This window comes from Nycticebus coucang, chromosome 14, assembly GCF_027406575.1.
Source record: "Nycticebus coucang isolate mNycCou1 chromosome 14, mNycCou1.pri, whole genome shotgun sequence".
Lineage (NCBI taxonomy): Eukaryota > Metazoa > Chordata > Mammalia > Primates > Lorisidae > Nycticebus > Nycticebus coucang.
Window position 1 is genome coordinate 18160309 of NC_069793.1, and position 11850 is coordinate 18172158.

The 11850-nt window shown below is 44.2% G+C and overlaps 1 protein-coding gene across 18 annotated transcripts in view; it reads left to right on the forward strand.

Moving 5' to 3' along the window:
* The window catches only part of CELF1 (CUGBP Elav-like family member 1), a 100599-nt gene that overhangs the window by 24228 nt on the left and 64521 nt on the right, over window positions 1-11850 (forward strand). The window lies entirely within an intron of this gene.

Consider the following 11850-nt stretch of genomic DNA (forward strand, 5'->3'; position numbering starts at 1 on the left):
ATTTTTATAGACAGCGTTTCCCTCTTGCTCAGGCTGGTCTTGAACCTGTGAGCTCAGTCAGTCCACCTGCCTTACCTCCCAGAGTGCTAGGATTACAGGCATGAGCCATTATTGTGCCTGCCCTCCACACCAATTTTTTTTTTTTTGGTCCATTTTTTTGTTTGTCAATTGCTCAGTGTGCCAGTCATTTAACACCTTTTTCTGTTGGGTGCTTCAGCTTTTACTTCATGTTTCTCTTTCACAACTGCTGGAAAGGTAGTAGTAAGTGATCATTTAAGATTGGCACCTGTGACTAAAGCGGCTAAGGCACCAGCCACATATACCTAAGCTGGCAGGTTCGAATCCAGCGCAGGCCCGCCAAACAACAATGACGGCTGCAACCACAAAATAGCCAGGTGTTGTGGCGGGCTCCTGTAGTCCAGGCAACTTGGAAGGCGGAGGCAGGAGAACCGCTTGAGCCCAGGAGTTGGAGGTTGCTGTGAGCTGTGATGCCATCGCACTCTACCCAGAGCAACAGCTTGAGGCTCTGTCTCAAAAAAAAAAAAAAAAAAAAATTTATTAGTTTGAGTTTTTTAATAGCTTTTAACTTAAAGCAAAGTACAAAGTTGTGTTTTCTTTTTTTTTTTTTTGTTTTTTTTTTGTTTTTTGGCCGGGGCTGGGTTTGACCTCCGGCATATGGGACCGGCGCCCTACCCCTTGAGCCACAGGCGCCACCCAAAGTTGTGTTTTCTAATAAGATACGCAGAAATGTTTTAAGTATCCTACACCATAGCTGCAGATTCTTTTTTCCTTGAAGAATTTGCCATGCCTAAAAATGGACACTTTGGCTCCAACTTTTTTTTTTTTTGGTAGAGATAGAGTCTCACTTTACTGCCTTCGGTAGAGTGCCATGATGTCACAGGATTCACAGCAACCTCTCTAGCTCTTGGGTTTCCGTGATTCTCCCGCCTCAGCCTCCCGAGCAGCTGGAACTACAGGCGCCCACCACAATGCCCGGCTACAACTTTTTTTTTTTTTTGGTCTTACCAGAAAATCAAAGTGAAAATACTGCTAGCAGTCTTTTGCTGTCTTGACATCAACTCAGTATAAAATGCTATAATGAAAATGACTGAGTTTTTAATATTCTGGAATTTCATGACTACCAGCATTTCTTATTTTACAGCCAAGGTAATTAAGGTAACCAAATATTTTAGTCATTAGCATATATACCATGACTCTGAAAATAATCTCTAATGCTAGCCCCATTTTTAGTCTCCCTTTCCCTCATTTTCTCTAAAACATTCATTACTTAGTTGTTTTTCTGGTTTTTAATCTGTCCAGTGAATTTTTGCATTAAAAAAATCATTGTACATTGCCAGGCAAGGTGGTTCACACCTGTAATCCTAGCAGTCTGGGAGGCTGAGGAGGTTGGGTTTGAGACCAACCTGAGCAAGAGCAAGATGCTGTCTGTAAAAATAGACAGGCATTGTGGTGGGCCAAAGTGAGACTCTGTCTCAAAAAAAAAAAAAAAATTGTACAAAGTTTTCTTGGATAAGAATATATGCTAAGTTACAGTATAATGAAAGGAACTCACCCTGTTGAACTCTACATTGATTAGGTTGGTGGAGGATGATGAATTGCCACCATTTTATAAAACAAAGAGACTTGGAACTTTAGAATAGTAACTTCCTTGGAGTGTCCAGCTATTAAGTGGTAGAACAGGACCAGGCTGGGCAGCACCTGTGGTTAGGTGAGTAGGGCGCTGACCCGATATACCAAGGGTGGGGAGTTTGAACCCGGCCCTGGCCACAATGCAACAAAAATATAGCCGGGTGTAGGGTGGGCGCCTGTAGTCCCAGCTACTCGGGAGGCTGAGGCAAGAGAATCGCCTAAGCCCAGGAGTTGGAGGTTGCTGTGAGCTTTGATTTCAAAGCACTCTACTGAGGGCGATAAACTGTCTCTTTAAAAAAAAAGAAAAGGGCGGCGCCTGTGGCTCAGTCGGTAGGGCGCCAGCCCCATATACCGAGGGTGGTGGGTTCAAACCCGGCCCCGGCCAAACTGCAACCAAAAAATAGCCGGGCGTTGTGGCAGGCACCTGTAGTCCCAGCTAGTCGGGAGGCTGAGGCAAGAGAATCGCTTAAGCCCAGGAGTTGGAGGTTGCTGTGAGCTGTGTGAGGCCACGGCACTGTACCGAGGGCCATAAAGTGAGACTCTGTCTCTACAAAAAAATAAATAAATAAATAAATAAAAAGAAAAAATAGGACCAGGCTACCAGTCATCTCATTTCATATGCTATAGTCTTTTCTTGTATCTATCTTGCTTATTGAGACCCAGTCTTATGACAGTATGAAATAATTTTATTTTTGTAACCCCACCTCTTTTCACATGGTAGTATGGACAGTCCCTGAGTTACAAACATCCCACTGACATATGACTCGCACTTATGAATGGAGGCTATTACAGGTAATAGGTAAAATGTACCTGTTTGAACTTACATACAGATTCAACTTAAGAACAAATTGTGGCTCAGTGAGAGGGTGGCGGGTTCAAGCCCAGCCCCGGCCAAACTGCAACAAAAAAATAGCCGGGCGTTGTGGCGGGCGCCTGTAGTCCCAGCTGCTCGGGGGGCTGAGGCAAGAGAATCGCGTAAGCCCAAGAGTTAGAGGTTGCTGTGAGCCGTGTGACGCCACGGCACTCTACCGAGGGTGGTACACTGAGACTCTGTCTCTACAAAAAAAAGAACAAATCTACAGAACCTATCTTGTTCTAACTTGCTGAATCTTAGTCGCCCTGGGGTTGAGTGCCATAGCAGTAATAGCTCACAGTACCCTCAAACTCCTGGGTTCTAGTGATCCTCTTGTTTCAGCTTCCCTAGTAGCTGAGACTATAGGCGCTCACCGTGCCTGGCTAGTTTTTCTATTTTTGGTAGAGGCAGGGTCTCGCATTGCTCAGACTGCTTTTGAACTCCTGAACTCAGGCAGTCCACCTGCTTCTGCCTTCCAAGAGTGCTAGGATTATGGGCGTGAACTGCCCTGCCTGGCCCCAGTCTAACTTTTTTTTGTTTTTTTTTTGAGACAGAGTCTCACTTTGTCATCCTCTGTAGAGTGCTAGGGTGTCATAGCTCACAGCAACCTCAAACTCCTGGGCTGAAGCAATTCTCTTGCCTCAGCCTCCCACGTAGCTGAGACTACAGTTGCCCAAAGTCACCTGGCTGTTTTTTTGGAGACGGGGTTCTCACCTTGCTCAAGCTGGTCTTGACCTGTGAACTCAGGCAATCCACTTGCCTTGGCCTCTCAGAGTGCTAGGACCAGGTATAACTTTTAACTATCAATTAGTAATGTAAACTGTATTATTACAGTTTTTGCCTTTTTGAGAATTAGTAAGATAGATGTATCTGTTAACTCCCCTAATAAGATAACTGTGTTCTAGGCAGCACCTGTGGCTCAAGGAGTAGGGCGCCGGTCCCATATGCCGGAGGTGGCGAGTTCAAACCCAGCCCTGGCCAAAAACCAAAAAAAAAGATAACTGTGTTCTTCACTTGCTTACTTGTTTTCTTATTAAAAAGGAGGAGTAATTTAACCCTAACAGAAGTGGCAGCAAAGTGTGGTTTTAAGAATAGGTAGCATTCTAGCATCTTTTTTATTTCAGAAGACTCACACGGATCATAATGGAGTTTCTATGGGCAGATAGTTGGAGGTATCCCTACACATATAATTTAGTAGATGAGAAAATTGGATGTTGTTGATCCTAGGTTTGTATTCCTTATTATTTTTTTCTTCTTCCTTTAAGTCTGGTCCCCCTCTCCCAATTCCCTTGCCCTACGATCATTATTTTGGCTCTGATAACGCTCCTTAATTCTAGACAGCCATATCCCTTGAGTGTCCAGAAAAGAGAAAGAAAACAGTCTTCTCTGGATTGCCTGGGAATCAGTTCCACAGTATCAAACTGTCTGATCTGTGACCATGTCTTCTTTTGACTGAGCTCACATTAAAGAGTGTCCCAAATGCTAACTTGATATATGTCCTCACTGTTTTGTTTTTTAAGTCTCCATTTACAGGTGATTCACAGTGGGAAAGAGACATGTTCAAATTTTTTTCCCTGACATCCTTAATTTTCTTCTTATCTTTCTTCTATTTATGTTCTTTGTACCTCTTCTTCCTTGAGCTTGCACCTTCTGCATAGCTGACTCTATTATATCATCTTTGGGCTGCAAAATAAAATTTGGAAGATTTTAAAGTTAAGGTTCCCAGAATAATGTTGTCGCCCACATTGGACATATGTCTCATTTTGAGTTTACTAGTTAAGCCTCTACATATGTGCTTTATATACAGTATGTGCAGTGTTATGACTTAGGTTGCCATGAGAGTCTAAAAATTTTAGTCTTAAATGTTTCAGTAACAGATATTTTACTATTATTATTATTATTAATTTTTTTTTTTTTTTTTTTTTGTAGAGACAGAGTCTCACTGTACCGCCCTCAGGTAGAGTGCCGTGACATCACACGGCTCACAGCAACCTCTAACTCTTGGGCTTACGTGATTCTCTTGCCTCAGCCTCCCGAGCAGCTGGGACTACAAGCGCCTGCCACAACGCCCGGCTAACTATTATTATTTTTTATAGAGGTGGGGTTTATCTCTGTGGCCCAGGCTAGTCTTAAACTCTTGGACTCAAGTAATCCACCTGCCTTGGCCTCCCAGAATGGTAGAATTACAGGTTTGAGCCATCATGCCTAGCCAACAGATAACTTTTTTTATTGTTACAGACACTTTTTTTAATTGTTTTAGATAAAGGCAATGTTTTTTTTTTTTTTTTTTAGACGGAGTCTCATTTGTTGTCCTTGATAGAGTGCCATAACATCATAGCTCATAGCAACCTCAAAATCCTGGGCTTAAGCTATTGTTTTCCTTCAGGCTTCCAATTAGTTGGGACTACAGGTGCCTACCACAATGCCCGGCTATTTATAGAGATGAGGTCTCTCTCTGGCTCGGGCTAATCTCGCACCTGTGAGCTCAGGCAATCCACCCACCTTGGCCTCCCAAATGCTGAGCAAATTTTTTTTTTTTAAACCAGGTATTTACTATTTACAAACTGAGTGGCCGTCCTCATAGTGCCTGTCGTGCTGATAGCACAGGTAGATGTTGTTTGCCTGCCTTTTCCTCCTCTTCGCTCCAGTTTTCCATGTGGCAGGGTTTTTCTCCCTCTGTACTTGTCTCCTACTTTCTTTGCTACAAGGTAGCATTAGCAACAGGTAACTAGGACCTTTACCTTTTTTTAAAAAAAGTAAACATGCTAATACTAAGGAGCTGGCTAGTGGAGTATCCCTTACCTAAGGCATTCTGCTCTCATGTAAGCTCCCTGAGATGAGCTATAGTGTGATAAGACATAAGCTAAAACTTTCTTGAAAACCTTTTTAAAGGCTTGGCGCTTATAGCTCATCGGCTAGGGCACCAGCCACATACACCAGAGCTGGCAGGTTCAAACCCAGACTTGACCTGCCAAACAACAACTACAACCCTGGGCGGCACCTGTGGCTCAGTGAGTAGGGCGTCAGCCCCATATGCCGAGGGTGGCGGGTTCAGACCTAGCCCTGGCCAAACCGCAACAGAAAAATAGCCGGGCGTTGTGGCGGGCGCCTGTAAGTCCCAGCTGCTTGGGAGGCTGAGGCAAGAGAATCGCGTAAGCCTAAGAGTTAGAGGTTGCTGTGAGCCATGTGACGCCACGGCATTCTACCCGAGGGCGGTACAGTGAGACTCTGTCTCTACAAAAAAAAAAAATAAAACAAAACTACAACCCTAAAAAAACAAAACAAAACAAACCTTTTTTTTGGTAGAGACAGAGTCTCACTTTATGGCCCTCGGTAGAGTGCCATGGCATCACACAGCTCACAGCAACCTCCAACTCCTGGGCTGAAGCGATTCTCTTGCCTCAGCCTCCCGAGTATCTGGGACTACAGGCGCCTACCACAACGCCCAGCTATTTTTTGGTTTGCAGTTCAGCCGGGGCCAGGTTTGAACCCGCCACCCTTGGTATATGGGGCCGGCGCCTTACCGACTGAGCCACAGGCGCCACCCCAAAACAAACCGTTTTAAAAAAGCATTGTGAAGTTAATTATTCTTTCCTCTAAAAACAGTTCTAGTTCAGTTTGAATTGGAATGTACTATTTTGAAAAATTTCTTGGTCAGGGTGACTTGTTTATGCTTGGCTGGGCTTTGTCATGAAGATTACTTTCTTTTTTTTTTTTTTTGAGACAGAGTCTCACTATGTTGCCCTTAGTAGAGTGCTGTAATGTCACAGCTCACAGCAATCTCCAGCTCTTGGGCTTAAGTGATTCTGTTGCCTCAGCCTACCAAGTAACTGGGACTACAAACGCCTGCCAGAACGCTTGGCTTATTTTGTTGTTGTTGTTGCAGTTGTCATTGTTTTTTTTTTTTTTTTCGTAGAGACAGAGTCTCACTTTATGGCCCTCGGTAGAGTGCCGTGGCCTCACACAGCTCACAGCAACCTCCAACTCCTGGGCTTAAGCGATTCTCTTGCCTCAGCCTCCCAAGTAGCTGGGGCTACACGCGCCTGCCACAAGGCCCAGCTATTTTTTTGGTTGTAGTTGTCATTGTTGTTTGGCAGGACTGGGCTGGATTTGAACCCGCCAGCTCTGGTGTATGTGGCTGGCGCTTTAGCCACTTGAGCTACAGGCACCAAGCCATGATTTTGATTTAATTTATCATGCTTCGTATATGTTAAGTGTGGTCTTTTGCTTGGAGTTGTTTATTTTTACTGGGTTTCCTTCACATAAGAAATCCAATTCCAAACAGTTAATTTTGCTAATAAAATATATTAAAGCAAGTACTTATGGTTTGTTCTTGTTTTGTTTTGTTTGAGACAGTGTCTTTCTTACTTCATTGCCCTTGATACTAGTGCCATGGCATCCTAGCTCACAGCAACCTCAAACACTTGAGCTCAAAACAATTCTCTTGGGCAGCACCTGTGGCTCAACGGAGTAGGGCGCCAGCCCCATATGCCGGAGGTGGCAAGTTCAAACCCAGCCCTGGCCAAAAACTGCAAAAAAACCCAAAAAACAATTCTCTTGCCTCAGCCTCACAAATAGCTAGGACTACCGGAGCCTGCCACAATGCCTGGCTGTTTTTTTTTTTTTTTTAATATGAGATAGTCTCACTTTATTGCCCTCAGTAGAGTACGTGGCATCACAGCTCACAGCAACCTCCAACTCCTGGGCTTAGGCAATTCTCTTGCCTCAGCCTCTCCAGTATCTGGGACTACAGGCGCCCCCCACAAAGCCCAGCTGTTTTTTTTTTTTTATTGTTGCAGTTTGGCTGGGGCCAGGTTTGAAACTGCCACCCTTGGTATATGGGGCTGGAGACCTACCCACTGAGGCACAGGTGCCGCCCCTTTTTCTTTTCTTTGTTTTTTTTTGGCCGGGGCTGGGTTTGAGCCCACCACCTCCAGTATATGGGGCCGGTGCCTTACTCACTGAGCCACAGGCTCAGCCCTCTTTTTTTTTTTTTTTTTTTTTTGAGACATAGCCTCAAGCTGTTGCTTGGGTAGAGTGCTGTACCATCAAAGCTCACAGCAACCTCCAACTCCTGGCTTAAGTGATTCTCTTGCCTCAGCCTCCCAAGTAGCTGGGTACAGTACAGGCGCCCAACACAGCACCTGGCTGTTTTTTGGTTGTAGTTGTCATTGTTTGGTGGGCCCGGGCTGGATTCAAATCCACCAGCTCTGGTGTATGTGGCTGGCGTCTTAGCCGCTTGAGCTACAGGTGCTGAGCCAGTGCATGGATATTTTCAGAGATAAGATCCACCTGCCTCGGCCTCCCAAAGTGTCAGGATTACAGGCGTGAGTCACTGTGCCTGGCCTTAAAGCAAGTACTTATGGTAGATTGCTTATATCTTTTTGTTGTTGTTGCTGCTGCTGTTTGGCCATGCTGGGTTTGAACCTACCATGCTCGGTATATGGGGCCGACAACCTACACCCTGAACCACAGGCACTGCCTGATTGCTTATATCTTTTTTTTAATTTTGCTTTCAATTTCAGCTGGCTTTCATTCATCTTAGTTTGAACTTGTGTTTTTTTTCCTTTCTTCCTTTAGCGATCCTCTTGCCCTTTGCCTCCCAAGTAGTTGGGATTACAGGTGTCCGCCACAATGCCCGGCTTTTTTTCTTCTTTTTTTTGGGTAGAGATAGGTTCTCACTCTGGCTCATGCAGCCTCATGCTAGTCTCGAACCTCTGAGCTCAGGCAGTCCACCCACCTCTGCCTATCACAGCGCTAGGACTACAGGTGTGAACCACCACGCCCCGCTCTGATTGCTTATATCTTAAGAATTTGATGATATGTGGTATTTTTCGTTTTTGTTTTAGAGACTGAGTCTTACTCCATTGCCTGGACTAGAGTGCTGTAGTACTAGCCCAGCTCACAGCAGCCCCACACTCCTGACCTCAAGTGATCCTCCTGCCTTGGCCTCCCAAGTAGTTGGGACTATAGGTGCCCACCATAATGCCTAGTTAATTTTTCTGTTTTTAGTAGAGATGGGTCTTGCTCTTACTTAGGCTGATTGTGAACTTTTGAGCTCAAGGGATCCTCCTGCCTCTGGCCTCCCAGAGTGCTAGAATTACAGACATGAGCCACCTTGCCTACCTTGTTTTTGTTTTTATTTTTGTTTTGCTTTTCTGGAGACAGAGTCTTAATGACTTTGTTACCCTCAGTAGAGTGCAGTGGCATCATAGCTCACAGCAACCTCAAACTCTTGGGGTTCAAATGATCCTCTTGTCTCAGCTTCCTGAGTAGCTGGGACTACAGGTGCTGGCTACAACACTAGCTATTTTTAGAGATGGGGTCTTACTGTTGCCAAGGCTGGTCTTGAACTCATGAGCTCCAAGCAATCCACCTGCCTTGGCCTCCTAGAGTGCTAGGATTACAGGTGTGAGCCATGGCACCTGGCCTCTGTTTTTGTTTTTTTTTAAGCTTTAGGGAAAGTGTGTTGCTGGGGAACTACGAATATATTTGTATATTTATGGCCCATCAGCTTAGAATCGTACACACATATCCACCGACAATTCGTAATGGGTTGGAGCTGGGCAGTGCCTTTCTTTGGAACTCCCTTTGATGGCTAGACAACTAATTTAGCAGTGTGTTTTATTTCCTCTTTATTTCAAACTATTAAGGGGTACAAATGTTTCTAGTTAAATGGATTGTTTTAGTCATGACTATAGGTGTGCCTGTCACCCAAATAGTGTTCATTATACCCATTAAGGCTGTTTTCACCCCTTCCCTCCTCCCTTCTCTCCCTTGCTTGATTTCCACTGAGTTTTACTTCCCTCTGTGCACGTGTGTGTGATTATTGGTTAGTTCCAATTTATTTTATTTTTTTTATTAATTTATTTTTATTGTTAAATCATAGCTGTGTACATTAGTGCAATCAAGGGGTACAATGTGCTGATTTCATATACAATCTGAAATATTCTCCTCAACTGTTCAACGTAGCCTTTATGGCATTTTCTTAGTTACTGTATGTAGGCATTTGTATTCTGCATTTTGGTTAGTTCCAATTTAATAGAGAGTACGTGTGTTGTTAGTTTTTGCATTCTTTTTCTTTTTTGCATTTTTTTTGCCAGGGCTGGGTTTGAACCCACCACCTCCGGCATATGGGGCCGGCACCCTACCCCTTTGAGCCACAGGTGCTGCCCTGCATTCTTACTTTTTATTTTTTTAAGACAGAGTCTCAAGCTGTTGCCCTGGGTAGAGTACTGTGGCATCACTGCTCACAGCAATCTCAAACTCTTGGGTTTAAGTGATTCTGTCGCTTCAGGCTCCCGCCCCAACGCCCACCTATTTTTGGTTATAGTTGTTATTGTTGTTTGGCTGGCCCAGGCTGGATTCAAACTGCCAGCTCCGGTATATGTGGCTGGCGCCTTAGCCGCATGAGCTACAGGCGCTGAGCCAGTTTTTGCATTCTTTATATACTCACTTAGGATAATGGTCTCCTCTTTCATTCAAATTGTTGCAGAAGGCATTAATTCATCCTTTTAATGGTTAAATAGTAATCCACGGTGTACTTATACTGCATTTGGTTATAATCCACTTATGAATTAATAAGCATGTAGGTTGATTCCACATCTTTGCAGTTGTGATTTTGTGCAGTAATAAATACTTGAGTGCAGATGAATATTTGCATTTGATAAAATGACTTCTTTCCTTTGTGTAGATTCCCAGTAGTGGAATTTCTGGGATGATAGGTCTACTTTTAGTTCTTTGAGGAACTTCCAGGCTATTTTCCATAGAGGTTGTACTAATTTGCAGTTCCATAAACAGTGAATAAGCATTCCTCTTTCTGCATTTTCTCATTTAGATATTGCAGCATTCTTTGTGAGAGTGCTGGTAGATGGGTGGCACCTGTGGCTCAAGGAGTAGGGCTCCAGCCCCATGTACTGTAGGGGGCAGGTTCAAACCCGGCCCCAACCAAAAACTGCAAAAAAAAAAAAAAAGAGAGAGAGTGCTGGTAGATGGGACCCCATTCAAGAAGGTCTAGGTCTTTCTTCAGTGGTCTCTTCTCGTAATGTGCATAGCATTTATATTTTGTGCCTCACACTTTAGTCCAGTAAGTCATGTGTTACCAGCCTTTAGTATCTCATGTGTCAATCTAGGAACTACATTGGAGGGACCTCAGTGATAGTATGGTTTTCATTTGTACTGCAGCCCCTGCGATACTAAATAAACATGTAAACGCTGCACACTAAGTACTTGATCGATTCAATAAGAAAGAATAGAATCGCCGGCGCGGTGGCTCACACCTGTAATCCTAGCACTGTGGGAGGCTGAGGAGGGAGAATTGCTTGCGCTCAGGAGTTCAAGACTCGCCTGATTGACCGTGAGACCCTGACTCATGAAAAAAAATGGAAAAACCCAGCTAGCACCGCAGTGAGCACCTTTAATCCCAGGGGCTTCCGGAGGCTGAGGCAGTGGCGTGCCCACAGCCTGAGGTTGCAGTGAGCCACCATGCCCCCTGCACTCTGCTCAGGGGCATAGGGTGGGACTCTGTCTCAACAACAACAATAACAAAAAAGTAAAGAAATAAAAAATATGCAATGAAATAAAATAAAAAAGCAAAAACAACAAAAAAAGAATAGAATCGTTTAAGCCAGTCAACCATACTTTTTTTTTTTTTTTTTTTTTTGAGACAGTCTCACTTTGTTGCCCTCGGTAGGGTGCAGTGGCATCACAGCTCACAGCAACTTCCAGCTCTTGGGCTTAAGCTATTCTCTTGCCTCAGCCTCCCAAGTAGCTAGGACTACAGGCGCCTGCCACAACGCCCGGCTATTTTTGTTGTTGTTATTGTTGTTGCCGTTTTTGGCTGGAGCTGGGTTCGAGCCCGCCACCCTCAGTATATGGGGCTGACGCCCTATTCACTGAGCCACAGGTGCTGCCCCAACCATGCATTTTTAATCATTGGAGAATTCACACTGGTCAGAAATCAAGCATTTCACATACTTGACATTGATTTTTTTTTTTTGTAGAGACAGAGTCTCACTTTATGGCCCTTGGTAGAGTGCCATGGCATCATACAGCTCACAGCAACCTCCAACTCCTGGGCTTAAGCGATTCTCTTGCCTCAGCCTCCCAAGTAGCTGGGACTACAGGCGCCCGCCACAATGCCCGGCTATACTTGACATTGATTCTAAATGAATTATTGTTCTAAGTAAAATAATTTTTGGAGCTTAAATTCTTGGCTTTTGATTAATAAGCCAGCGTCCTGGAAAATATATTTTAAAAATTCTGTCAGAATTTATTTTAACTTGTGTCAACAGGTGAGGAGGACTCCAAAACATAGTCTGAGAGTTGGAATGAGACCTTCATTCTGA